The sequence below is a fragment of the Lynx canadensis genome, chromosome C2 (genome assembly GCF_007474595.2).
Source record: "Lynx canadensis isolate LIC74 chromosome C2, mLynCan4.pri.v2, whole genome shotgun sequence".
Taxonomy (NCBI): domain Eukaryota; kingdom Metazoa; phylum Chordata; class Mammalia; order Carnivora; family Felidae; genus Lynx; species Lynx canadensis.
Window position 1 is genome coordinate 12,579,051 of NC_044311.2, and position 27,746 is coordinate 12,606,796.

Below are 27,746 nucleotides of genomic sequence, written 5' to 3' on the forward strand. Positions count from 1 at the left end.
CAATGGAGGATTACTATGAGGATGAAAAAGTGCCCTGAAAATTGACCCTGGAGCCACGTGGTGAGCCTTCTTGCAGCTGTCTGCTCAGCCCCCACTGAGCCTGGTCTCCGAGTGACCCACCTCCTTCCCACCAGCTCAAGAGCTCCTTCCCCTCTTGCTTCCGTGCTCTGTCTTTCTCTTTCCCTCCTTTTCTCTTATACTTGTTCACTCTTTCCTGTTCTTTGGGATCTAGAGGTAGAAAAAAGGTGTTGTCAGAGCACAGTACCTTGCCTCTTTCTCCTCATTTTTGGATCATTATTAACAAGCTGTCAGCTAAATTTCTACACTAGGTGTATCAGTTTCCCAGAGCCATCAGAGCAAACGACCACAAACTGGGTGGCTTAAAACAACAAAGGTTTATTCTCTCATAGTTCTTGAGGCCAGAAGTCCAAAATCAAGTTGTCAACAGTGTGGCACCCCTCTGGGGCCCTCGGGGACAATCCCTTCTTTGTCTCTTCTAGCTTCTGGTGGCTCCAGGCATTCTGTGGCTTGTGGCTGCATAACTCCAAACTCTGCCTCTCTCTTACATGTTTTTTCCCCTCTGTTTCTTCTTTATTTCTGACTCTCATTAGGACACTTATTGGGTTTTGGCCCATTTGGTAATCCAGGATGACTTCATCTCGAAATCCTTAACTTAATTATATATGCAAAGACCCTTTTTCCAGAACCTATATTCGTAGGCTCCAGAGACTAGGGTATGGACTCTCTTTTGGGGAGCCACCATTCAATCCTCTATGTTGGCTAAATAACTTAGAAGTGGATTGGAATTCTTCAAAGCCAAGATAAACCTGTTAACTCCTCTATTGTGTATAATAGATAAAGTGCTCGGAACATACATATGGCGGGAAACTACTAACCTTTTTGTAATGAGTATAGATAATTCCTTTACCAACCCTTCTGATAATCTTATTTAGGGGATATTTTGCATATTCAGATATATGAAAAATATTTTCTGGGACAATTAGTAAGGTAGAACCTTGAGTCTCCACGAGCCCATTGGCATTAATAAGGTATTTAGAGAACACAGAGGATTCATTCACTAAAATGAATGCAATTACAGTCCAAGAAACAGCACTGGCTTTCCAAACTCCATTAAGTGGGCAGCATATTTTAGGCAGTAGGAAGGCTGGAAATATTTACACTCAGGTTGACCAGAGCTCAGATTCTTACTCTGCCACTCACTCAGTGTGGGCCCTCAAGGCAAGTTATTTAACCTCCCTGAATCTCAATTTCCTTGGCTATAAAAGTAATAATATTAATAGATAATATTTATAGAGGGCACACTATGTGCCAGACACTATTTTAAATGATTTCACACATGTTCATTTTAAATCTTCATAACAGCATTATGATGTAGTGGAGTGAACTTCTAGCTGCCCACCCGATATCTCTCCTTCCTTCTTCTCCAGTAATAAAGTTTTAAATGGGTTTATGGCCACCCAGACAGGAGCTACATTTCCCAGCCTGTTTTGCAGAAATGGGTGACCACGTGAGTAAGTTCCCTCCAAAGGAATGAGAGCTGAATTGATAGGTGCACATTCTACAGCACTTCCTTAAAACAATTTTATTTTTCTTTGAATGTTTACCAACATAACCTTGATGCAGTTTCCACCATGTGGATGGATAGAGGCAATACCCAATGGGATGGCCGAATCACAAGTTGGAACTTGTGTTGTGGGTGGGAATGTGGAGCACAATTAGTCAGGAATGTCCACTTCAAGAATGCTATGGGAAGTAAATGAATGCATCTCATTTAAGTCATATTTTAGAGCATCTTTTTACAACAATTTAACCTATATCGTAAGTACAGGTAATATAATTATTCTCATTTTGCAGATGAGAAAACCAGAGTCCAAGTAAGTACGTAACTTACCCAGTGTTATACAGCTGACAAGTGGCTTGGAACCCAGCCACACATATGTTACTCTAACCTTCAACTCATGTTTCTAACTTATTTAAAGTACTACTCTGATAACACCTTGAATGTTAGTAAGGGTTAAGCAAAATAATATAAATAAATCACCTAGTTTGCTGTCTTCCTTATCTACTTCATAAACGTATTCATTCACTCACCTCTCTGTTACAGATAATTTTAAGCAGATCCCATGGTCTGAGCACTAGAAATGACTAAGAAATTATCCCTGTTCTCAAGGGAAAAATTTAAGGATATTAGATATGTAACAAATCACAATATAGCATGTTATATGCAACATGTATCAGGCATTGTTATAACATAGAGCAAGTGATTAACTTTACCTAGAAGTTGGGAAAAGAATTCTTTTTTTTTTTTAATGAGTATTTACTTATATTTAGAGAGAGAGAGAGAATGAGAGAGAGAATTCCAAGCAGGCTCTGTGCTGACAGCACAGAGCCCGAAGCAGGGCTCAACTCCATGAACCATGAGATCATTACCTGAGCTGAAGTCAAGAGTTGGTCACTTAATAGACTGAGCCACTCAGGTGCCCTTGGGTAAAGAATTCTTAAAGGAAGTTTTTCAGATAGATATGAGTGATAAAGGGACATTTTAGGCACAGAGATATTAGCAACCCATGCAAAATATGGAAGCATGAAAAAGCCTGGAGAGATGAGGAAGATACTAAATACTCCAGTAGAATGTGACCTCTATAATGTGTGTGTGTGTGTGTGTGTGTGTGTGTGTGTATGTGTGTGTGTGTGTGTATGTGCATGGCATGTATGTGAGTGGGTGTGTGAGTGGGTGTAGTGGGAAGGGTGAAGAGATAAAGCTGGAGACACAGGGAGGCAAGATCATGAAAAGCTTTGTACGCCAGAGTAAGTGGTTTGGGCGTTACCTTGTAGGTGATAAAGACTCAGTAAAGATTTTCAGGTAAACGAGACATGTTATCGGACTTATGCTGTGCAGATTTGAGAGATGGCATGGAGCAGAATGAGCCTAAAGGCAAAGGGCTTGGTAGGAAAACTCCCAGCAGTTTAGTCAAGAGTGATCAGAAGCCTCTCAATGGCAGTAATGGAAAAGTAGTAAGGTGAATAAGAGTTGAAAAAAGTATTTTTACCTGGAATTGAAAAATATTATAGATTAATTGGATTCATGGGATCCAAGTGAGAACGGAGCAGGACTTTCAGAGTCTTGACTTAGGTGACTGGGTAGATAATGGTGCTACCATTTAAGGAGGAAAATAAGAAGGAATGCGGGCCTGGGCTGATAAGGAGTTCGCCAGAGACTTCAAGTGGAGGAAAGAGTTGAGTGAAGATATTTAACTAGGGGTAGTTAAAGCCGCAGCTCTTTCCTCAAGTGGAGGAAAGAGTTGAGTGGAGATATTTAACTAGGGATAGTTAAAGCCGCAGCAGTGAATAGGAGATGGTGTCTGGTTGAAAGATAAAGGACTATAGAAAGAAAACTAGGAAGTATGTGTTAGGAACAAATAGAAGAGGAGACTGAGGAGAAAAGAAAGAATGGTAAGAATTACTGAAAAAAATCTAGAGACAATATGTCAAGGAAGTGAAGATCAGATTCTCCAAGTAAGTCAAGAAAGGTGGCAATGGCAGTAAAGGTTACAGAGAGTTCAAGAAAGATAAAAACTGAGAAATCTTTTTATATCAAATATTTATTAAGAAATCAATATAAATTAGATTGGCAAGTAATAAAATTTTTGTGAACCTTGTTTAACCTGGTAAAAGCCAGATTGCTTGATATTCTAAGATCCAATAAATGGAAAAATATGTTTGCTCATAAAGTTTGTGTTCTTAGGCATGAGATAGAAAATAAATCTTGACATGTGGCTAAAATTATATCAACTGCTAAACTAGATCGTGCTATTATATTTTTACTTTCCAACTCATCAGATTAGGAGCACTACCCCGTCCAGGTATCATATTAGGAGCATATCACATCCATCAGTGCAATACTACCTGATCCTTTCTTATTTTCTTAGGGAAAACTTTAAAACAAATTACAAACTCAGTGTTGAAAGTTAATGTTAAATCTTCTCAGTTTTTTTTTTTTCGGAATCCAAAATAATTTCATATACATACATACATACATACATACATAATACACATACACATACACACCCACACACATCAAGTTTTCGTGAGTTAACATGTGTTTGGAAAAAGATAATAGATCATCTGAGAGCAAGATTTCATTTTATACATAATATCCATCATATTATCTCTCCTCCATTCAAGTAGATACATTTCCAACATGTTTGCTAAGCAAAGGAGTGGAAGGTATATCTAGTTGTGTGTAAAATTGTCTTCGCCATGGTCGGTAGGTTCTGGTGTCCTTATTAATGATGCAAGTATATATGTGAGTGCGCACACATATGTGTGCTATAAACATTTCATTGTAGTGTGATCTAGTTGTGCCTCATGGTGACTACTGCCAGTGGGATGCTTAATCTGTGATTGGAACTAAGTCATCAGCTAAAGATCCGATGTGAAAGTGACTGTTCTCAACCAAGCAAAGGGAATATACCTTTATCTTTTAGTAGGCAGTAGAAGGACAACATACACAAAGATCAAATGTGATATAGAAGAGTCATTCTCTGAGTAATAATACTGGTCATTTGCCAGAATACATAGGAAAGATGTGATGATACCAGTTTACAGTAAGAGTACTAAAGCAAATTTTCAGTGACATATACCAATTCAAATAAGTTAGATATAACTCTTTTATTTAAAAATTATTTGTTGAGCACCTAATATTGGGAAGCGTCTATTGGTTAAATATCTTAAGGTGTCCATGAAGATTAGATTAGATTAGTTACCTATCAAATTAGCAAAGACATTTGACAGCCAGTGCTGGTGAGTGCACATAAAAATCACCATTAGTTGCTAAGCTAAAAAAAAAAAAAAAATAAGCAGGCTATTCTGTATAGCATAAGAGATGTTTTTACATTTTTTGTTGTGAAATATAAACCACATACTAAAAAAAACATAAAGAAAGAGTTTAACAAATTTCTAAATTGAATGTCCATTCCATCATCAACAGAAAATTACCTGTATCACGGAACCAACAAACTCAACTCCCCAACTTTCTTTTTGAAGTGAACACCATCTTGAATTGCACATCAATTACTTCCTTGCTTTTCATGATAACTTACCACCTAATATATATCCCCAAACAATATAGTTTAATTTTGTCTGTTTTTTAGTTGTATGAGTCTATTCATGCTACGAATATCCTTTTGTGCCTTGCTTCTTTTCATTACATTTATTAGATTGATTTGTACTTGTTCATATCCAAAGCTGAAATACATTGCACAAAAAGGCCACAAGTATTGTATCCATTCTATGGTTAATGGGCATTTGCTTTGTTTCCTGATTGGGATCTACTGCAAATAATATTGCCATGCCCATTTTCTGCATAGATTATGTTGCATGTGTGCATGATTATCAAATTTGCTGAGTCCTGGAAATGCTTTTTCCAAAGTTGTTTAGTGAATTTTCTCTCCCACCAGCAGTGTATGATGATATTTACTATATAATATGTAGTATGACTACACACATGTAAATCATTAGGGGTTTTGATTGGATTGCATGAAATTAAGAGATAAATTTGTGGATATTTTACCTTATGGAAAACTTCGTTTTTGTTTTATATTTACATCAAAGAAAAAATATATATATATGATGGGAGTACTTTTATTTCTATTGTTGAAATGAACTTGAAGGAAGAAAAGAAAAAAAAAAAAACAAGTACTTAACCATGACATGAAGGAAGCAGCAGGTTTTGATGAAGGAAGTAGAGAAGTTGAGACTGATGAAGCAGGAAAGAGACGAAGGAACCCACAGCAAATCTGAAGATGAAAGTTCAAAGGGGAAAGAGAGGGAGCAGAGAGAAGGATCCAAATCCGTTCCCCAACAAAAGGAGCATGAGAAAATGAGAATGGAATAAAGTGTATACAAAGGTCACGAGCTACGGGTCTAGTGCTTGAATTCTTCAATGAAAGAGATCTGAGAATCTCCCAGAAAGGCAGCCAAAGACAAGCACACGTAATGCGTGTGGGAGAGAGCCACGCGTCCTGGAAGCATGCAGGAGAATCAGAGCACCGTGGCTACTGGGGCCACTGTATCTTGGCTATTACACAGGACACTGAACATCTGACCCTACCTTTCAGTGGTTTACAGTCTGAGAAAGTGAGACACGCAGCGACATGGAACCCACAGGAAGCCATCTCTGGGTTACTCACAGTAGTTCTGTGTGCTTACATCACAATTTCCAATAGATAACCAAAACCTTATTTTGGGTATAAGACAGAAATTCTATTATTATGATTGTCTCAAAGGATAGTCACTTGTTTTATGGCTCTTACAACATACTAACATTTTGGACCTATTCAAAAATGTTTGGGGCTCCTCGGTGGCTCAGTCGGTTAAGTGTCCGACTTCGGCTCAGGTCATGATCTCACAGTCTGTGAGTTCGAGCCCCACGTCAGGCTCTGTGCTGACAGCTCAGAGCCTGGAGCCTGCTTCGGATTCTGTGTGTGTCTCTCTCTCTCTCTGCCCCTCCCCTGCTAGTGCTCTTTCTCTCTCTCAAAAATAAATAAACATTAAAAAAATTTTTAAAAATATTTAACAGTATTGTGGAGATGTAGTTGACATTATAAACTGCACAAATTTTTAAGTGTATGACATATGTACGTACTAATGAAACTGTCAACACAATCAAGACAAAGTGTAGGTCTCCTCATTGCCACTTCTAATCCTACCCTTCTGGCCCTCCTTGTCCCTTTCCCATCCTCAGACAACTGAGGTTATTAATAGTAAACACTTCTGTGTTACTATAGATTACTTGGCATTTCTAGAATGGGAAATATCAATGGGATCCTACAACATGTGCTATGTTGGGCTATTTTTACTCAGTATAATTAAAGATCCATCCTTGTTACTGAATATCAGCACCTCATTCCTTTTTACTGACTTTCGGTATATTGTATAGATATATCACAATTTTTTATGCACTCACCTCTTGATAGATGTTTAGGTTTCCAACTTGCATCTACTCAAATAAAACTAGTATGAACGTTTGTGTACAAACTCAGCATTCATTTCTCAGGAATAAATACCTAGAAATGGAATGGCTGGGTTATATAGTAGGTACATGTTTAACTTAAGAACATTCCAAGCTATTTTCTTAAATAGTGGTACCATTTTTACATTTCTATCAGCAGTGTATGGGAACTACAGGCATCCTACATCCTCACCAACATTTGCTATTATCCATTTTTTCGACTGTAGCCATTTTGATCGATGGGTGGTATCTCATATGGTCTTACTTGCATTTCTCTAATGAACGAAGATGTTGAGCATATCTCTGTATATTTATATATGTTTATATAGCTAAAGTGTCCATTCAAATTGGCTATTTTTTTATTAGGCTCTTTGTGTTTTTATTGTTAAGTTGTGAGAGATATTTATACATTCTGGATACAGTGCATTGTTAGATATGTGATTTGTGAGTATGCTATTTCAGTATGCAGTTTCTCTTTCATTACCATCATAGTGTCCCTTGAAGTTTAGAAATTCTTAGTTTTGATAAAGTCTAATTTAAATTTTTATGAGCGGATCATGTTTTTGGTGTGTCTAAGAAATCTTTGCCTAACCCGAGGTCACAAAGCCTTCTCTGTTTTCTTCTGGAAGTTTTACAGTTTTAAGTTTCACATCTATGCTTATGATCCATTTTGAGTTAATTTCCATATTTAGTTTAAGGTATCGATCAAAGTCTTGTTTTATTTATTTATTTATTTATTGCATATGGGTATCCAATTTTTTCAGTAACATTTGTTGAAAACACTATCCTTTTCTCTGTTTAATTTCCTTTGTAACTTCAATTAAAATCAATAGGCCATATATATATATATATATATATATAATTTTATTTCTGGTCTCTATATTCTGTTCCATTAATTTATTTGTCCATGTTGACACAAAATTTACATTGTATCGATTACTATGTATATGTTATATATTATATATTATTATATATTTTATATCTTGGAGAGTCAGGTAATATAATTTCTCCAAATTTATTTTTCTTTTTCAGAGTTATATTATTTTGCTATTCTAGGTCACTTACATTTTTGTATGGTTTTTAGAAACAATTTCCTAGCAAAAATTGAAATTGAATTGCTTGTCAATTTCTAGCAAAAAATATTTATTATGATTTTGATTGAGAATACATTAGGTCTATAGATCAATTTGGAAAATTGACATCTTAATGACAATGTCCTCTGATCCACAAGCATGGCATATGTATCTATTTACTTCAGTCCCTGTTAATTTCTCTCAGTGATTTCTCATAGTTTCTAGTGTACAGGCGTTGCACATTTTTTTGCCAAACGTATTCCCTAGTACTTAATATTTTAGTGTTATTGGAATGGTCATTTTTTAATTTCAATATCCAATTTGTTATAGAAATGGAGTTCATTATTCATATTGGTATTGTACCCGGCAACACTGCTGAATTCACTATTAATTCTCATAGTGATTTTGTATGCTTCGTTAAATTTTCTACATAGATGATCATGCTATCTTGCAAGTCAGACCGTTCCTTTCTTTTTAATCTGGATGCCTTTTATTTTTCTTCCTCATCTTCCTCTTCTTCTTTCCTCTCTTATCCCACTGGCTACAGCTGCAGTACAATGTTGAATGGAAGCGATGAGAGCAGGCATCCTTTGCTCCTGACTGTAGAGGGAAAGCGTTCAATTCTGCTACTGAAAAGGATGTTACCTTTTTCACAGATATTTTTCACAGATTTTATCAAGTATTTTTCACAGATTTTATCAAGTTAAAGAGTGTCGTTTCCATTCTTAGTTTCTTTGTTTTGTTTTGTTTTGTTTAATAATGGAATTTTAATTTTGGAGAATACACTTCGTGGATCTAATGATCATACTTTTCTTTCATAGTCTGATATATAGTGAATTACATTCAAGTGTCAAATCAATCTCACATTCCTGGGATTAGCCACATTTAGTTATTGTAAAGTTAAGAAACTATCCACAAGACCACCCTCATTTCTGACATCAGTTGCAAGTCTGAGGGCTCCAAGACAACCCCCTAAAAGGACACCTCACTGAAAGCTGTTATATTCATGGTTATGGTTTGTTAGAAAGAAAGGATGCAGACTAAAATCAGCCAGGGGAAGAGACACAAGGCAGAGTCCAGGAAAATATCAAGCATGAAACTTCCAGGTTCTGTCTAGCAATGGAGTAATGGAAAACGCTACTCTCCCAGCAACAATGTGCGGAAGTATGCATGGAGTACTGTCCACTATGGAAGCTCACCCCAGCCTTGGTGTCCAGACTCTTTATTAGGGCTCTGTCACATAGACATGATCAATTACCCAAATGGCTGACCTTAGTCATCAGCCTCTCTAGAGGTTGATTTAATAGCATATAACCAAAAACCTCCACCCTAAATCATATCATCAGATTGTTTGGCATGACCCAAGGCCCCCAGGTAAGCAAAGGCATTTTTATCAGGTAGTACATTCCAGGGGCTTAAAGATGATCACTAAAGAGTCAAGGGTAGAGGCCAGATCTCTCTTTGGGCAAGGATAAATTCTTTCCTACACAGCTGTGATATATTACACTTTTTATGTTGCTAAATTTGATTTGTTAAATTGTTGTTAACAATCTTTGTATTTATGATAATGCGTGTTATTAGGCTATATTTTTACTTTCTTGTAATATCTTTGCCTGATTTGGATACCAGAGTAATATTACTTACCTCATAAAATGAGTTGGAAAGAATTCTCAATTCCCCAAATATCTGGAGAAACTTGTGTACAATTGATATTATTTCTTCCTTACATATTTTGAAGAACTCTCCAGTAAAGCCATCTGGGCCTGGAATTTTCTTTGTGGGAAGGTTTTTAAATACAAGTTCAACCCCTTAACAGATACAGAACTATTCAGATTACGTCATCTTAATTGAGCATAGTACTTTGTGTTTTTCAAGGAATTCATCCACTTCATCCAAGTTGTTGAATGTATTGGCATACCATTGTTTATAATATTCCTTTATTGTCCTTTTTAATAATTCTGGAATCTATAAATTTACCTCTATTATACATGATACTGGTAAATTATGGCTTCTGTCTTTGTTTTCCTAATCAGTTTGGCTAGAAATTTTACCAATTTTTGACGTTCTCAGAGAAAGTATTTTTTTTTTATTGATTTACTTTACTATTTTTTCTGTTTTCTATTTTAGTGATATCTTCCTTGTTATTTCCTTTCTTTTCCTTACTTTGCACCTATTTTTATATTATTATTACAGTTTCTTAAGGTAGAAGATGAGATCATTGATTTGATAGTTTCATAATGCCAAATATAGGAATTTAGTGCTGTAAATTTCTATTACTGCCTTCATTGCAGCCCACATATTTTGAAATGCCTTGTTTTTATTTTTGTTCAGTTTGTTTATCTTTTAATTTAATTTTTGATGTCTCTTTTTTTAATTTTTTAAATGATTATTTATTTTTGAGAGAGAGAGACAGAGCGGGATGATGGGAAGAGAGAGAGAGAGACACAGAACTCAAGCAGGCTCTGTGCTGACAGAGTTGTGCTGATGCAGGGCTCGAACTTGAACAGTGAGATCATGACCTGAGCTAAAGATAGAGGCTTAACTAACTGAGTCACCCAGGTGCGCCTCATTTTTAATCTCTTATTTGACTTATGGATTATTTAAAAATTGTGTTTTCTAGTTTCAAAATATTTGAGGATTTTCTAGAAATCCTCTATTATTACTTCTAATTTAATTCTATTGTGTTTAAAGAGTATACTCTATATGATTCGGATAGTTTTACATTCATTGAGACTCTTTTCATGGTCCAGAATATGGTCTGTCATTAAATATTTGATGTGCATTTACAAAGTGTGTGTATTCTGTGATTTTGAGGATGTAGAGATCTATAAATATCAAATAGGTCATGATGGTTGATAGTTTTGTTAACATCCACACTCATACTGATCTTTTGACTTGTACTAATCACTAACTGGGAAAATGTTTTTGAACTGTCAAACTATAATTGTAGATTTACCTACTTCTATTTGAAGTTTTGTCAGTTTTCGTTTTACGTATTTTGAAGCTTTGTTATTAGTTGTATAAATACCTAAGGTTTTTATGTTTTTGATGAATTATCTTCTCTTTCTGTGCTCTCTCCTGGTTTGTTTTATTTTTTAATGTTTTATTTATTTTTGAGACAGAGACAGAGCATGAGCAGGGGAAGGGCAGAGAGAGAGGGAGCCACAGAATCTGAAGCAGGTTGAGGCTCTGAGCTGTCAGCACAGAGCCCGATGCGGGGCTCAAACTCACAAACCGTGAGATCATGACCTGAGCCAAAGTCGGAGCTTAACCGACTGAGCCACCCAGGCACCCCTCTCCTGATTTCTTTTAATTAATGTTAGCATGTCTTATCCCCCCCCCATCTTTTTACTATAGAATTACTGTGTCTTTCCATTTAAAGTGAGCTTCCAGTTAAAGTGGCAACCTAGTGGGTCTTGATTTATATCTGATCTGATAGTCTCTACCTTTAACTGAGATATTTAGACCATTTTTATTTAATGTGATTATCGATATAGATATGCTAAAATATACCACCTTGCTATTTGTTTTCTTTTCCCCCGCCTGTTATTTATTACTTTAAAATAATCTGCCTTCCTTTGGATTAATTATGATTCTATTTAATCTCTGGCTTATTGCTTTTAGCTTGTGTTATTTTAGTGTTTACTTTAGGATTTATAATTTTCATCTTTAACTTACTCTTCAGTAATAATATCTTTCAGTAATAATACCATTTCATTTGTACTAGAACCTTTTATATTCATTTCTCCTCTCCTGAATTTTGTGCTATTGTTGTCAGAAATTAAAAAAAAATTTTTTTAATGTTTTTGGAAGAGAGACACAGAGCATGAGCAGGGGAGGGGTAGACAGAGAGGGAGACACAGAATATGAAGCAGGCTCCAGGCTCTGAGCTGACAGCACAGAGCCCAACGCGGGGCTTGAACTCAGGAGCTGTGAGATCATGACCTGAGCTAAAGTCAGGTTCTTAACTGACTAAGCCACCCAAGTGCCCCTTGTTGTCAGAAATTTTACTTTTACAAATATTATAAACCTTATAAAGCATTATTATTTTGCTTAAAGCCATTAATTTTCTTTTACAGAAATTTAAATGACAAAAAATTTATATTACCTTCATAGTTATTATTTTTGTATTCTTCAGTATAGATCCATATTTCTAATATCACTTTTCTTCTGCTTGAAGAACTTCCTTTGGCATTTTTTATAATTTAGGTCTGTTAGAAATGAATTCTTTCAGCTTTGATATGATTGAAAAAAATCTTTATTTTACTTTCATTTTTTGCAAGGTATTTTTGGTGGATTAAGAATCCAAGGTTGACTTTTTTTTTTGGTACTTAAAAAATGTTGCTAAAACAACGTTCTCTTCTATCTTGCATTGTCTTCAACAAGAAATATGCTGTCATCCATATCTCTTATACCTCTGCATATTGTGTTTGTTTGTTTTATAGTGACTTTTAATATTTTCTCTTTTGCACTGGCTTTAAGCAAATAAATTGTGATATTCCTTGCTGCAGTTTTCTTCATATTTTTTTTGCCCTTTGAGTTCATTGACTTTTTGTATCTGTGGATTTATAATTTGTGTCACATTTAGAAAATGTTTAGTCTCTATGTCTTCAAATATTTTGTCTGTTTCCCTTCCCACAGTGAACTACAATTACATGTGTCTTAGGCTGCTAAAGTTGTCCTACGGCCCACTAATACTCTATTCATTCTTTTTTTTTTTTTTTCTTCCTTTTTAAATTTTAGATAGTTTGTCTTGCTAGGCTTTCGTGTTCACTAATCTTTTCTTCTATAATTTCCAATTTGTCCTTAATGTAATTTTCATCTTTAGAAGTTTGATTTGGGTCTTTGTAAAATACATATCCTCATGTCTCTACTTAACACATTAAATCTTTCCTCTAGTTCCTTGATCATATTGATTATACTTATAATAATGCTTTTAATATTCTTGTTAATTATTATTCGTGTCATTTGGAACATTCTGGATCATTTTAATTGACTTATTTTTCTTCACATTTTAGGTGTATTATTCAGTTTCTGTACATACTTGGCAAGTGTTGACTGCAGACATTATAAATTTTGCCTTTTAGATGCAGGATATTTTTGTATTTTGATAAATATTCTGGAACTTGTTCTCGGATGTAGTTAAGTTTCTTAAAAACAATGTGATCTATTTAGGTCTCGCTTTCAAGCTTTGGTAGGTGAAATGAGGGGTAAAACTCTTGTCAGTATTATTCCTGATACCTCGTGAATTATGAGGTTCTCTACTCTGGTTGGTGGTAACAGACAGTATTCCTGGCTCTTGAAGAGCTCTTGGTATTGTTTCCTCTAATTCTGTTGAGTGGAGGATTCTTTTTTTAAAAAAAATTAACGTTTTATTTTATTTTTTGAGAGACAGAGAGAGACAGAGTACGAGCAGGGGAGGGGCAGAGAGAGAGGGAGACACAGAAGCAGAAGCAGGCTCCAGGCTCTGAGGTGTCAGCACAGGGCCCGACGCGGGGCTCAAACCCACAAACGTGAGATCATGACCTGAGCTGAAGTCAGATGCTCAACCCTCTGAGACACCCAGGCACCCCTTGAGTAGAGGATTCTTCACAAAAATTTTCTAATCGATACTCAGCTGAAGACCCAAGGGGGTGATCCCTTTGCAGATCTCTGGAGATCTCTCTGTAAAACTCTCCTACTTGGTACTCTGTCCTGCACACTCTAGACATATCAGACTTCTTGTACACTCACCTCCACACGTCCATAATTCCAGTAGCGTATTTATTAACCCAAATGCCTATCCAATGTTTACTCCTCCCATAAACATGTAGTGAGAATTCAGTGGCTGTCATGTCCTTGTGTGCAGTACACAGCTAACAAGTACATGGGGCAATGTATTCAAACTTTTTAACAAATGATGCACGTAAAAAATGAAGCAATACATGTGACAATTAAGGTGATCATGTTGATGATGTCATCTGTTATATCCAATGACTAGGGCACTGGAAATAGCTATACATGCAATATGTTTCACCACTGATTTTGGTATATGAGAAAATCAACATTTTGCAGAGGGATGCAGCCAGAGTAGAGCACACAAACTTCTGTGCTCTCTGTTTGTATACTTTGGACACAGAAAAGACAGACCTTGAGTGAGATCACTATGGATACCCTTCATAGCTAATCTTTGCATCTCTAGTATTTAGCAGTGATAAAACATGCTTAATCTTCAGTGAACATTTGTGGACTTACACATGATAAAAATTTGAACTGTAAAAAGATCTATTAGGATCTTACATTAGTAAACTCATGGTCTATGTAAGGAAGACTAAAACCTTCATAGAGTTACAATGCAATGAGCTTCAAGCTATAATACACATAAGTAATAAGGAAGCAGAGTATAAGTACATAGGGCAGAGAAACTCCTTGCCTGAAAACTTTAGAGACACCTCCTTAGGGACAGACAGAGTTAATGGAAATGGCCCTTGAAAGAATAAGAATTTTCCTGGTGATGGAGCGAAGGACACAGCAGGATAGAACTGACGGTAAGTACACACAAAGATGCCAAAGTCAGACAAGTGTGTGGCAAAAAGGAGCTGGATTTTTAAGGGAACTGGAGGTGTTGAGCCAGAAAAGAAAGTTGAAAAAGAAATCTGAGCCAAATTGAGAAGACTTATGTACCCTACTGAGAAGCTTTGACTTTGTCCTTGCTCAGTGGTTTCAAGCAGAGAGATGGCAGGGTTCGATTTGCATATTAGGTGGATAAAGCTGGTGACAGTGTGGCAAATGGATGTGATGGGAAAGAGATTAGTTAGGAGACAGTTGCAGTGCAATATGTCACTTGTGCTAAGGGGTGATAGTGGGACTAGAGAGGGAAGAGGAGATTCAGAGATATTTTGGAAGTGGTGCAATTAACAGAGGTAAAAAGAGGGGGAGGGTTATCGACACCTGTCAGCCATCTAGTTTGGGCGGTGGACTGAATGGGGAATGAGATTGGGGATCCAACTTTGGGGATTTCCAATATCAAGTCCTTTAGACCACTGTGCGGGCACTTAGGAGGCAAGACCTCATCTCCCAAGTTCTCTTTCTCTTCACTACACTCAGGAGAGGAGAGTAAGCAATATTTCCCTTTAAGGAACAATTTCCTTAAAAGTTAAAAAAAAAATAAATGGAGGTCAGTTTCTTGCATGTTAGAAAACTACAGAGTTCTAAAAATTTTTATTCCCGGAGGGATTTCATGACTTCTGTCCCAGATAGTGTTTATGTGTCTGACCGGACTCTTGTGGTCTTCTTTGATCACTGAGGGTGCCACTCACTAAACTTTGTTCCCTAACACACCTTGTCTGTGTTGGGATCATCCATTTCTCACTTACTTTTCCATCCCCTTCTGACAGGTACAAATGATGTGATCAGATAGGAGAGCAGATTGGGAGTTGTCTCTGCATTCGCTCTTGGTTGTGTCAAGTGGGCAATTAGAATCTCAGAGAAGCACAACCTAGGAGTCACAGGTCTCAAGGGAACACAGCCTTACTTCGGCAAAATAAACTAAATGGGAAGAAAATGAATGAATTGATGAGAAGGATGAGGAAGAAGAAAAGAAGTTGTTCTTTGGCAATTTTTGATTCCGTAAGCATCAGAACAATTAGTGAGTGTTTTTGATAGGCAGCTAGAAATAGGGGTTATTACTGAAATTGCTTCCCTAATGGTGTGAATTTAAATAAGTAATGTTGTGAGAACTGCCTCTGGTTCTCACTAGCATTCTATTAAAAATAGAGAATGTAAGATCTCTTAAAATGCAGAGGACAATAAAAAGTTATCCAGAAAGAACCTGAACTAAACATCTGAAGAAGTGAGTTAGAGTCCTAACACCCACACTACCAAGCTCATTAACTCTGGAATATATAATGTCCTGGCATCTTGATTTCTTAATATCTACAATGAGAGGTTGTGCTATTATTTAAACACTTGTCCAGTCCTGAAATCCTGTCATTCTCTCTTTTCCTTTTCCTCTAGTGTTTCAAAGTGAATGGAAATTGGCAGTTACCGCATGGCCATCCAGAATTAGGTTGTGCCATCAACTTCCTAGGGATGATTTTTTACTCTTCATCTCTAAGGGAGTTTAACTTCAATTTGTTCTCCAGATACCCTGCTCCCTTGTTTTTAATTTTGGATATCAGCTCTGTTTCTCTCTGGAAAGTTTAGGACTCTGTGGTGATTATTAACACAGCAGCCAACAGGTGGCACTGCGGGTCCGTGGAACTGAACTCCACGGTCCCGGCCTTCCCTGATTGTTTATGGCAATAGGATATCTGCTCCTCTGTATTTATTATTATTTTTCCTATTCAAAATACAAAGAGTCCAGTGAAATTGCCTAATAGGCCTCCAATGTGTATAAACCCCCAGGATCAATAATATGTGGTAGCTGCTTGCAAATGAATCTATGGTAGAGAAGACATTCTCATAGGAATATACTACCAGAAAAGTTTGAGTCTTAACGATGCTTGTGTATATTAAAAAAGAGAAATCTGTGTGCATGAAAAGGTAGTATTCCAGCCCAGGAACCTACAGCATGATTCCATACGTATCATGATGGTACCCAGGGAAGGTGTCGCAACTATTCAGGTATTACCATTCAGCCGAGTTTTCAAGACTACTATTTTTAATCAAAGAATCCTAGCATTTTGATCTGGCAGTATCCTTGGTGACACTGAATCCAGATGAACTCATGTTACAGGTGGGGAAGCGGAGACCTAGAAATGCTTTGTGACCTCCAGGAAACAATGACTATTTAATAGCATATCCCAGATGATAACTGATGTTAGGCCCAAGTCCAGGCAGTCTCTGGAGAATAACAGCTGGTTCAGGGTAATTTCTGGACTCAGGCAAATCCCCAAGCCTCAATTTCCCCATTCACTGAAATCTCTCTCTCTCTCTCTCTCTCTCTCTCTCTCTCATCTGTCTAATATGTCTTTGTAATTTACCTGTCTCATGCATTTCATATTTACTAAGATACGTTATGAAGTTATGAGCATTGGAAACTCTTATTCTGTGGTTGTCAGAATAAAAAATCAGCTTGGTTTATAATTCAGTGAAACAATCTGGCAGACATCCTTTTATGACACACTCTATATCTCTTGGACAAGTTGTACCAAATAAAGAACTTGCCTAGAATTCCTTTATTCAAGATCAGTAAACTAACAAAGAGGGCAGCTGTTTCAGCTTTTAATCTATGGAGGAGCAGAGAGTGGTGTGGAGGGAGGGTGAGTGCACATCTGCTTTTCCTCTCTGTCATTAAGAATAGGGCCTCTTGAGGGAACTTCTGGGCTTTCACTTGCTACCTTTGGATTTGTAGCCCCAACTTCCAAAAGGGATTGGTTCTGACCTCCTCTCCACCTCTGACTTTCAGCCTTGCCAACGTCTTTGTCTCTGGACAGAGGGTAACAAAGATCATCTTCACTCAGATGAATATGTCTGTTTTCTAAATTGCTCTTGGTCAAAATGGCTTAAGCAGCTGCCTGGGAATGTCAGGAGCATGGACTGAAGCTCTGGCTCCGTGGTTCCATTTATTCTCCTTCTTCCATCCATCCAGGATAGCGACCCAGTGGAAAGTTCCCGCAGAATGCAACGTAGAAAGAGAGAATATTTTATCTGCCAAGTGCTAATTCATAACGATGATAGCTGATATTATGTGTCAGGTATATTTCTCCACTTCTTACCACAACCTTGATGACAGGTGTTGGTAATTTTTTTCCAGCTGAGAATGCTAAGATTTAAATAGACAAAATTACTTGTCCAAAGTTATGATCTTAACGAGTAATCAGTATACTCGGGGCTAGTGCCTCGTATAACTATAAATTGTAGACCTAGCATTCAATTTCAAGTTTGTTGGACTCCAAAGCTAGTATTCTTTGCTTGTGAGCAGACACAAATATAGAACCATAGCCTGGAAACATAATGACCTAGATGAATAGGAAAATTTTTAATATTAAGCCCAGCTGTCTTAGGCTAAACCAGAACTCGTTAAGATGCATCATTTCATTAATAGATTTCTTTCTTGGTAAATCTGCTGTGTTCTTAATGAAGACACATATACCAATTTAAATATGGAAAAGAAATAAAGTGCACAGCCCTGTTGTTGCAACAAAGCAGGTTTTCAAAATCAGACATCTGCGCCTGTGAAATCTGAGTGGTGAGCCAGCTTCATGGCTTGGGGCACTGGGCACAGAGGAAAGTCAGACACTTGAAATTTGAACCCCAGCCTTTTCTTCTCTATGGAGAATCATTTTTCTGTATTTGTTCCTGAACTCACAAGTAAAAATCCAGAGCAGCCTTACTCTTCATCTTCCCTGCCTTGAACACCTGGAGAAAGTATCATGCAGATGTGAATTATAAATGTTTATATTGCAGAAAGAAAAATGGTGATTACTTTCCAACTCAGATGTGAATTTCCACTGGGGTGATGTAGTTTCAAGATATTCCTCTGTTTGCTTACCAGATAAATTCTATAAGAGTCAAGAATGTTAATGGCTCCACGTAATTGAAATCTCCTATTAGCTTAAGCTATGAGGGATTTATTTTTCTCATGTGGCGATAGGGATAGATGTAGGCAGTTCCCTGTATTGGTTTAGTGGCTTAAAGGTGTCAGTGCTGACATTCGTGACTGTCTCAGTCTTGGCTTCAGATAAGACGGCTGCCCAAGTAGTAGACAGAGTTCTGCATTCAAGGCAGGAAGAAGAGGGAGGGGTAGCATGACTTACATCTGTCCTTTGTATTAGTGGAGGAAAACCTCTTCAAAAACACGACAGCAGGCTCTTATTAGCCCTGAGTCATAGGGCTACCCTTAGAAGCAAGGCAGGCTAGGAAAGTGAGATTTTAGCTTTTGTAGCATTGAAGTGAAAGGGGGCATCACATGAGTGATGACCCAGGTGGTATGTGACTGCAAATAAAAACAAGTCCTTGCAATTCACAATTCAGAAGCTCTTAAAGAATAGGCAATACATGCAGGTTAGTATTCATGCATTTTACTCAACAAATACTTATTACGCACTATGTTATACATTGAAAACTATGCATACAGTCTGCTGATATATAGGTCAAATGCTGCCACTAGTAATGTCCCACCACTCAGGCCTTAACTCATTGGCTCACTGGGGTAATGACATCAATAGCCTGGGGCTGAACAGGTAGAGTACAAGGAAGAATGATCTAAAGTGTGGCGATGCCAGAAGCTTGCTCAATACCTTCTCAATCAAAGGTCTCCTTCACCTTTCTAAGCAAATGCCTAAAACTCTGATAGGGAGGAAAGACATGTCAACCTCTTCTCCAGTTCCACTGCTCTCCTCTTTCCTAGTTCCTTGCAATGAGAGAAGAATTACTAGCATAACTGTTCAGAACTTGGGATGTTAAGGGGTCATGATTTCTAGCAGGAAAAGAAAATATCTCTAAATAGGTCCTGCAGAGAAAGTGCAGGTTCCTCTTTATCCCACCTGGTGCATATAGGTGTGCAGGGAATTTTCAGCAAGATATTTAGTGTAGACATGACCATATTGTTCTCTGTATTTCAGTTCCTACCTCTGTATGACCATCCAAATAGCACAAGCATCCCAGGATGTAAATTTCAAAAGAGGCGACCTTCAGCCTAAATTGTATGTACCAATCCAGCTTTTTAATGGGAGGTTGTCCATTCTAGGTATTGGATTCTTAAACAGCTATTGATAAAGTAAACTTGGTTCCCTTTCTTATATCATTCACTGTGCTTATAGCTCCTTTGGGAATCCCATGGAGGGGAAGTTGATACACAGGGCAGGATTAGGGATTCCTAGGTCTCTTAGAAAATATCAATATAGACCCAAACCCACATTCTCATCCAAATTAAATTTGTACAGAGGATGGAAATAGGAAAACATAGGGCTCAGGGAACTTAGCAGGGTCCTGTGTTCTTTTCATGCCTCTGCCCGCCATTTTCTTAGCTTCTTCCCAGAGCATGAGGGTATATTGGATCACGATTGCCAGTGGGCAGTCACTGTGCTTTCAAACAAATCAAACAAAAAACAAAACACTGCGAACTCAGGCTCCATGCTGCTTTTGCCTAATTTCCTCTTCAAGTCCAATAGATAAAAATGTCAGTGAGGGTTCTCCTTAGGAGGGTTTGCAAACTAATTCTCTCCTCTGATACTATGTATATGAGTGGATAAACTTAATTCTTCTTACTGTTTTCCTATTGTTCTTTTCTTTTCTTCTTTTTCTTTTCTTTTCTTTTTTTTCCCATAGAATGGCCTAAGCTTCATGCTCCAAATGGGACATTAGACATAAAGCCTGCCATTGACCCACCAAGTTCATATGCAGCTATTAATAACATTGTGTTTCTTATTTCACTTCTGTTTGTGTTCAAAAGATTCAACTGTCCCTTACAATTCCACCAAAATCTCATCACTCTGACCACAATCTAATAATAATAATATCAACTGTTATTTACTGAATGCCTTTTGTGTGCAAGAGACTGTGTTAAGTAACTTACTGTTTTTATTTTCTTTTTTTAAAGTATATATTTTTTTTATTTTGAGAGAGAGATTGCAAGTGGGCAAGGGGCAGAGAAAGAGGGAGACAGAATCCCTGCCATCAGGGATCCATGCCATCAGTCAGCACAGAGCCCGATGCGGGGCTTAAACTCACGAAATCATGACTGAGCTAAAATCAAGAGTCTGATGCTTAACTTACTGAGCCACCCAAGCACCCCAACAATAATATGCAGCCTTCCAGGGGCACCTGTTTTTCTTAATTATACTGCAAGAGTCATCCCCACCCCACCCCACAACATGGCACTCTCTTCTTGTGATCCGAGGGGTGTTTGACAGCATGCAAGTAAGAGGAAGTCAGTGAACTTAGAGGTTCTTGGGAAGCCCCAATGACAAATATGTAAATAGGTGTTTAAGGACTCCTTAATTATACATTTGAGGCTCATCAAAATCTGGCTTTAATCTATTCACCAAAACTAAAAACCTTACACTCTCAAATACAGACCTTCTTCTCCTTTATTGTTCTTCACAAATGTCACCATTCATACCCCCATTCGGACTTCTCTTCCTTGCCAATTGCCTTGTTGCTTTTGTCCATTTTCCTATATCCTGCTCATTTGTCAAGGATCGCTTTAAGATATCATCTCCAAAAATAATTCTCTGATACTTCATTACACAGAGGTATTTCCTTGAATTTCTGGGACATTTAGGGGTAGAGCTAGCAAAAGTAATTTTTTATTTAGGGTGAGTCTGAGTTTGGGTCTATGTGGTGAGCTCTGAGAACTTCTGTGTCAATATCACTTGCATAAGACTTTTGATCACCTATGTCAACATGACTTAGTGGTTTTTTCCAGGAAAACTTTGCCCAGGAAAGATAAAACTGTAAACTAATAAATAACTTCACTGTTTGCTTGAGGAAATTCCTACAGATCAATTTATCAGAGACAACAGTCTTCTCACCTCAGCAAACAGCTTGCTTAGCAAACAAAAATGTGCCTATCAACACATATTTCAAGGGTATTGCCTGACTGACAGCCAGTTTTGAACTATTATAGCATTAATTTTACCCAATTCTAGCCAATTACCTACCTTGAAAAGCCCACCTTAGACTACCTAAGCCCAGACCCGAGAGTGCTACAAATATCCTACTTCTACCTTTCCCTTGAGTTGCTTCTGAAATCCTACCATGGTGGTGTTCTCTCCAACTGCAGTAAATTCAAATAAGCATAGTTTTACTTTATTAGCAGATTTCTGATGACATTTTGAGGAGGGTAACACTGGAAGTGTATGTATCTGAGTATATATGACAAACTGGGAAGGGCTGTGTACCAGAGGTCCATGTGAATGAGGACCAAGAATCTGTAGGAAGGGAAGAAGGAGTTTCACATGACACACAGAACACAGTAACGAAGACTTCATCAGCAGAGAAGAATAATTTCAGGTCTCTGAAGAGACTCCCTGAGCTCATGACAACCACTCCTCAGCCTTTGTTCCAGGAGAGATTACTTTTAGACAATATGGGGACTTGAGAGAGAAGAGAGGATACTGAAAAGTGACAGTATTCCAGCTATCCATACATATCCCCTCATGGTTCAGAAATGGGAAACAAGAAATATATTCTTGCTGCATCTCAGACGGGTCTGAGACAGACCCACTAAAACCTACCGAGGCAGCCAGCCTCATCAGAGAAGAGAGGATAATCATGTTTTCCATGGCACAAGAGATGGCCCTGATAGTGTGGGTCCAGAAGAGGTCTCGCAGACAGTGCAGTGAGGGGGGCAGGTTGAGCGGCAAGCCCTGGAAGCTGGAGACCATATGGGAAAATACATATCTCTGGGGCATCAACACAGATGACAACGGAAGACTGGATGCCTCCGTCCTCAAAACTGTAACTGTTGTGCACACACATGCCCTGTGGAAAGCAGATGCAAACCCAAGTTAAAAAGGAAAAGAGGGGTGGGCGCCTGGGTGGCTCAATCAGTTAAGCATCCAACTTTGGTTCAGGTCATGAGCTCATGATTCATGATTTGTAGCCCCATGTCCAGCTCTGTGCTGACAGCTCGGATCCTGGAGCCTGCTTCGGATTCTGTGTCTCCCTTTCTCTCTGCCTCTCCTCTACCCACACTCTGTCTCTCTCCCTCTCCCTCTCTCTCTCAAAAGTAAATAAACATTAAATAATTTTTTTAAAAAAGAAAAAGAACAGAGTGGGCAGGGTGAGTGGAACAGAATATTTAATTGTGAAAGCACTGAGTTGACTAAATTTAAGTTTCTGTCGTCAGGTGCAACGTGAGTCAATTAGACATTGGTTTCCGCTGTAGAATATTAGACCAACAGAAAAATAACTTTATGTTTCTTGTAAACTGAAATGTATGGCCTTGAATTTAATACCTACAACCTACATAAGGAAAAGGAAAAAACGACAACAACAACTTAAGAGGCTGTTTATTTAGAGCTCTGAAAGTTGGTTAGGTTTAGAAATTCTCAAGCAGACCGTAATATTTCCCCACCTACAGGGAAACGTCATGCAGCCTGGGCACCTTCAGGCCTCTAGTGCTGCAACTATGCTGGGCAGCTGCCTGTGAGCCACCACCAGTAGCTGATAGTGGGCGCAAGATGTTTAACTGACGGAATGTTCGTGAGTTCATCGAAGACACCGTCTGAAGACAGAGTGGCTAGAAAGGGGGGGATGTAGAATTTGGAGTCACTTTATGAATCAATAGAAGCACAAGCCAGATTCACCAGCATAATGACGGTAAATGTGACCCTTGGCCATTCTAAAACTTTGAGGCCTGGAGAGTTTGGATTCATATCATGTCTTCTCTGAAAAGATAAGCAAACTGTGATTTCCATATAGTGGAATTCTACTCACGAATAGAAAAGGAAAAAGGTTTTGATCCCGGAAACAATACAGCTGGGTTTCAAAATCTTTATGCTGAGTAAAAGAAGCTAGACTCTCTCCCCCCAAAAGAGAGAAGGCGGTGAGTCTATCTATATAAAATCCTTTAAAATGCAAACTAACCTATATAAAATTCCAGAGAATGCAAATTAAGTAGGTTCATGAGTACCTAGGGAGGGAAAAAAGGAGGGATAGATTGTAAAGCAGCATGAGAGAACTTCAGGGGTGACACAAATGCTTATCTTTTACATTTTTTTAACATGTATTTATTTTTGAAAGACAGAAAGAAAGAGCATGAGTGGGGAAGGGGCATAGAGAGGGAGACATAGAATCCAAAGCAGGCTCCTGGTCCCCAGCTGTCAGCACAGACCTCAATGCGGGGCTCAAACCCTGCAAACTGTGAGATCATGACCTGAGCCGAAGTTGGATGATTAACCAACAGAACCACCCAGGCGCCCCACAAACGCTTATCTTGATTGTGGTACATATTTTACACATTAGATATTTGTAATTTATTGTGCATCAATTATCATCAATAAAGTTCTTTAAAAGTTATATGTGTGTGTGTGTATATATATATATATTTTTTTTTTTTTTTGAGAGAGAGAGGGTGCAAGTAAGCAAGTGGCAGGGAGAGAGAAAGAGAGAGTGAGAATCCCATGAAGGGCATGGGTTGGCAGGGGAAGCAGGGCTCACCCAAAGCTGTGCTCATGCTTACCCAAAGCAGGGCTCAAACTCATGAACTATGAGATCATGACCTGAGGCGAAGTCAGATGCTTAACTGACTGAGCCACCCAGATGCCCCCAGTTATTTTTTTTTGCACTTCAATTGTACCTACAGTTCAGTATTTTCTTACTATTTTTGACTGTTTTATGTAGTCCCATCAAATGTGGCTCCTGGGACAAAGATCTGGTATGATATTTGATACCTTAATATGTTGAAAGAAGAATTGTGGGTGTTGCTTCAGAAGGTCTTTGTTTGTTGATTGAATAAAAAACTGGAAATAGTCTTTCAGAATTGATTCTGTCTAAAAATAGGAAAAGAAAGTAAGGATAGCAATAATAACAATTAAACAATAAGTTGAAGGGTGAGCATGAGTAACCAGGAGGGAGATCATGCCCAGCAAGGTGAAAGGGTGGGTAGGCAATCACGTCGAATGTCTGGAAAGGCTTTAATGGGGACCTTCTCCTCTGGGAAATGTTTAGGACAAAGTTATGCTAAAGGTCAAGGGAACACCTTTTAAAATAAATATTGCAAATCTCGGGCATTGTTGTTCTCTCAAAACAACCTTTACCTGTCTATTTATAGCTTGGTAACAGGAACCAAGCTCCTCGTGTGTTAACACAGGGCAGTTAATCTGAATGCCACTCAGAAACGAAATTTAATCAACCCAGCCCAGTTTCCCAGTTTACAAAGATATCAGAAAGTCCGTATGTGAAACCTTCCATTGGATGGCATAATACCTACTTTCTTTGTTGTTTATATTTTGAAATATATCACTTAGATAAGGTTATATATACCATGTATGTACAATTTAAATAATAATGATAAAATGGACACTGTGATCCAATCACCCAGCTTAAGAAAACATAGCCTTGAGGATCCCTGGGTATCTGTACTTGATTGGTTCCTCCTACTCTTTGCTTTTAGAGAAAATTAATATCCTGAATGCCATTAATCATTCTCATGTTTTCTTCATAGCTTTTTCTTTATGTGAGTACCTGTAAAAAATATACCATTTCATTTCACCTTTTTAAAACATTTTTAAAAGTATTAAATCATAGTGGCTATATTTTTTCTGTATTTTCTCATATAGTATTATGTATTTGAGATTCATTTTTATTGATAAATATAGCTATAGCTCCTCAATTTACATTGCTTTATAATAGTCCATAAGATTTTATAATAGTCCATAAGTGTATTTATTCATATTAAGTCTATAGAGATTTAGCCTGGTTCCATCTTTTTTGTCATAAAAATGCTATAAGTCGTATTTTTACATGTCGTTTTGTAAAGTGTGTCTAAGTTATATCTGGAGGGAGAATTGCTGGGGTTATAGGAATTGCATATGTTCAAATTCACTAGATTATGTTAAATATTTTTCCGAAGTGATTTTCTCCTTTACATTTCCATCACCAATGTACAATATTTCCTGTTGGATCACTGTCTTATCAGCAGTTGGTATAATTAGACTTTACTCCTTGCCAATCCAGTGATTTAATTTGGTGTATTGTTCTGATTTTAATTTTTCATTTTCTGACCATAAACGAAATTTAACACCTTTTTTTTTTAAATTGGTTGTATGTGTTATTTTTCCTGTGAAATATTTGTTTCTATCTTTTGCCTATTTTAGAATAAGTTGTCTTTTACTGATTTTAAGGGTCCAAAATATATTTTTAATTATAAAGCTTGGTCAATTCTATTTGTTGTAAGTATCTTCTTGCACCTTGTCATTTATGGGATTTTTTTTTGTTTTTTTGGGGGGGGTTTATTAAGCTGTCAATGTTAATGTAATTATATTCATCAATCTTCCTTCAATTTTATGTATTTTGTATCCTTTTATAAAATCTTCCTCTTCCTTGAGGTCATAAACTTTTTCATCTATATTTTTGTCTCTAAGTTTAACATTTGCCTTTCACTTTTTAGTAGTTAACCCATTTGGAATTAATTTTTTTGCTACTAATTAATTGATTGTATGAGATATGAACCCAATTTCTTTTTTGTTTTGGATATCTCATTGTCTCAACATAATTAATTAACATTTTATCCTTTTCTCAATCACCTGCAATGTCACTTCTGCCATTTATTCAGTTAACTTATATGTGTTAGTCTGTTTCAGGGCTGTCTGTTTTGTTAGTCTGTTATTTGTCCCTCCTTGCCCTGACATCAAGTTGTCTTAATTCAGATTAATAGTGAGTTTTTATTTCTGGTTAAACTTGTCATCCCACATTTTTTTCTCCTACCTTCCTATTCTTCATTTATCCTATTTCTATATTTCAAAAATAATTCTTGCTTCAAGAAACTTTATTTCTTGAGGAAGCCATTGCCAATTTATAACCCCATTTCCCCAGAAAAGGGATTCTTTCTCAACTCTGAGAGACCACAGACTTAGAAGAAATTATCTTATATTATTGTGAGTTATTTCACTAGCACCAATAAATCTTAAGTACCACTTTCATCCATAAGATAGCATTTTGCTCCCAAGAGTAATTAACTCATTATAGACCACATCTAAGACTTCATAAATCAAAAACACTTGGCCTGGAGTTCCTTGGTGAGTTTATGTGACACATATTCTGCTTTAATGGCGGACAGCCAACATAAAGAATGGTGCTTCTTCCTATAAAAACATATGCCTGATTATGAAGAGATTGGGCTGGTTCACAAACAGAACTAAGGTCTGGCAGATAGTGTTTGTGACTCTGCCTCCCTGGATGGTCTTTAAGGACATGTCAAAGTTATTTATTTTTTCACATCTTCATCCATACATAGTGACTCATTAGATATGAAATTATGTGAGGAAAAGGAGAAAATTGAAGTTGAGATTGAAATCATCCAGTCAAGTTCAGGTATCAAAGGAGAGACTTATTTCACTACTAAGTACTGAAAGGCTAGGATCTATTTCAGTGATGAATGTACTATTCAGTTACTGGTCCTTTCAGACTTAGAAGTCCAATTTGTTCAGCGATAGACAGTAAAGTTATCTCTAAGGAGCTGATTCATATTTAAGTTGTTTACAAAGACTGATAAATAAATACAGAATGCCAATTTATTAATTGACATTGTTATAGGGTTTGACTATTTGCCAAACCAGATTTGGAACTTCTTTGTGAGCATGGAAAGATTAAATCATTATTAAATAATAATTATTGAAAATCTAGTGTGAACCAAGTATGATCACAAGAAGTTACTTGTATAATTCAAAAGTTTAATGATGCCAGGTGTTACAGTCATCTACTACTAAGTAACAAAGCACCCAAACTTAGTGGTTTAAAATCATCAATAATCATTTATTTTGTTCACAACGTGGTAATTTGAGGAGGACTCAGCAGAAACTGCATGTCTGTGTTCTTCGGGGTATCAGCTCAGCTGGAACAGCCTGAATGCTGGAAGAGATTTGATGCCTGGGGATTGGACTTATCTGCAGGTTCATTCACTCACATGTCTGACAGCTGATGCTGGCTTTCTATCATGACAGTAGCTGGGGTTTTTGGCTGAGATACCTGTAGGTGGTCCATTCACGTTG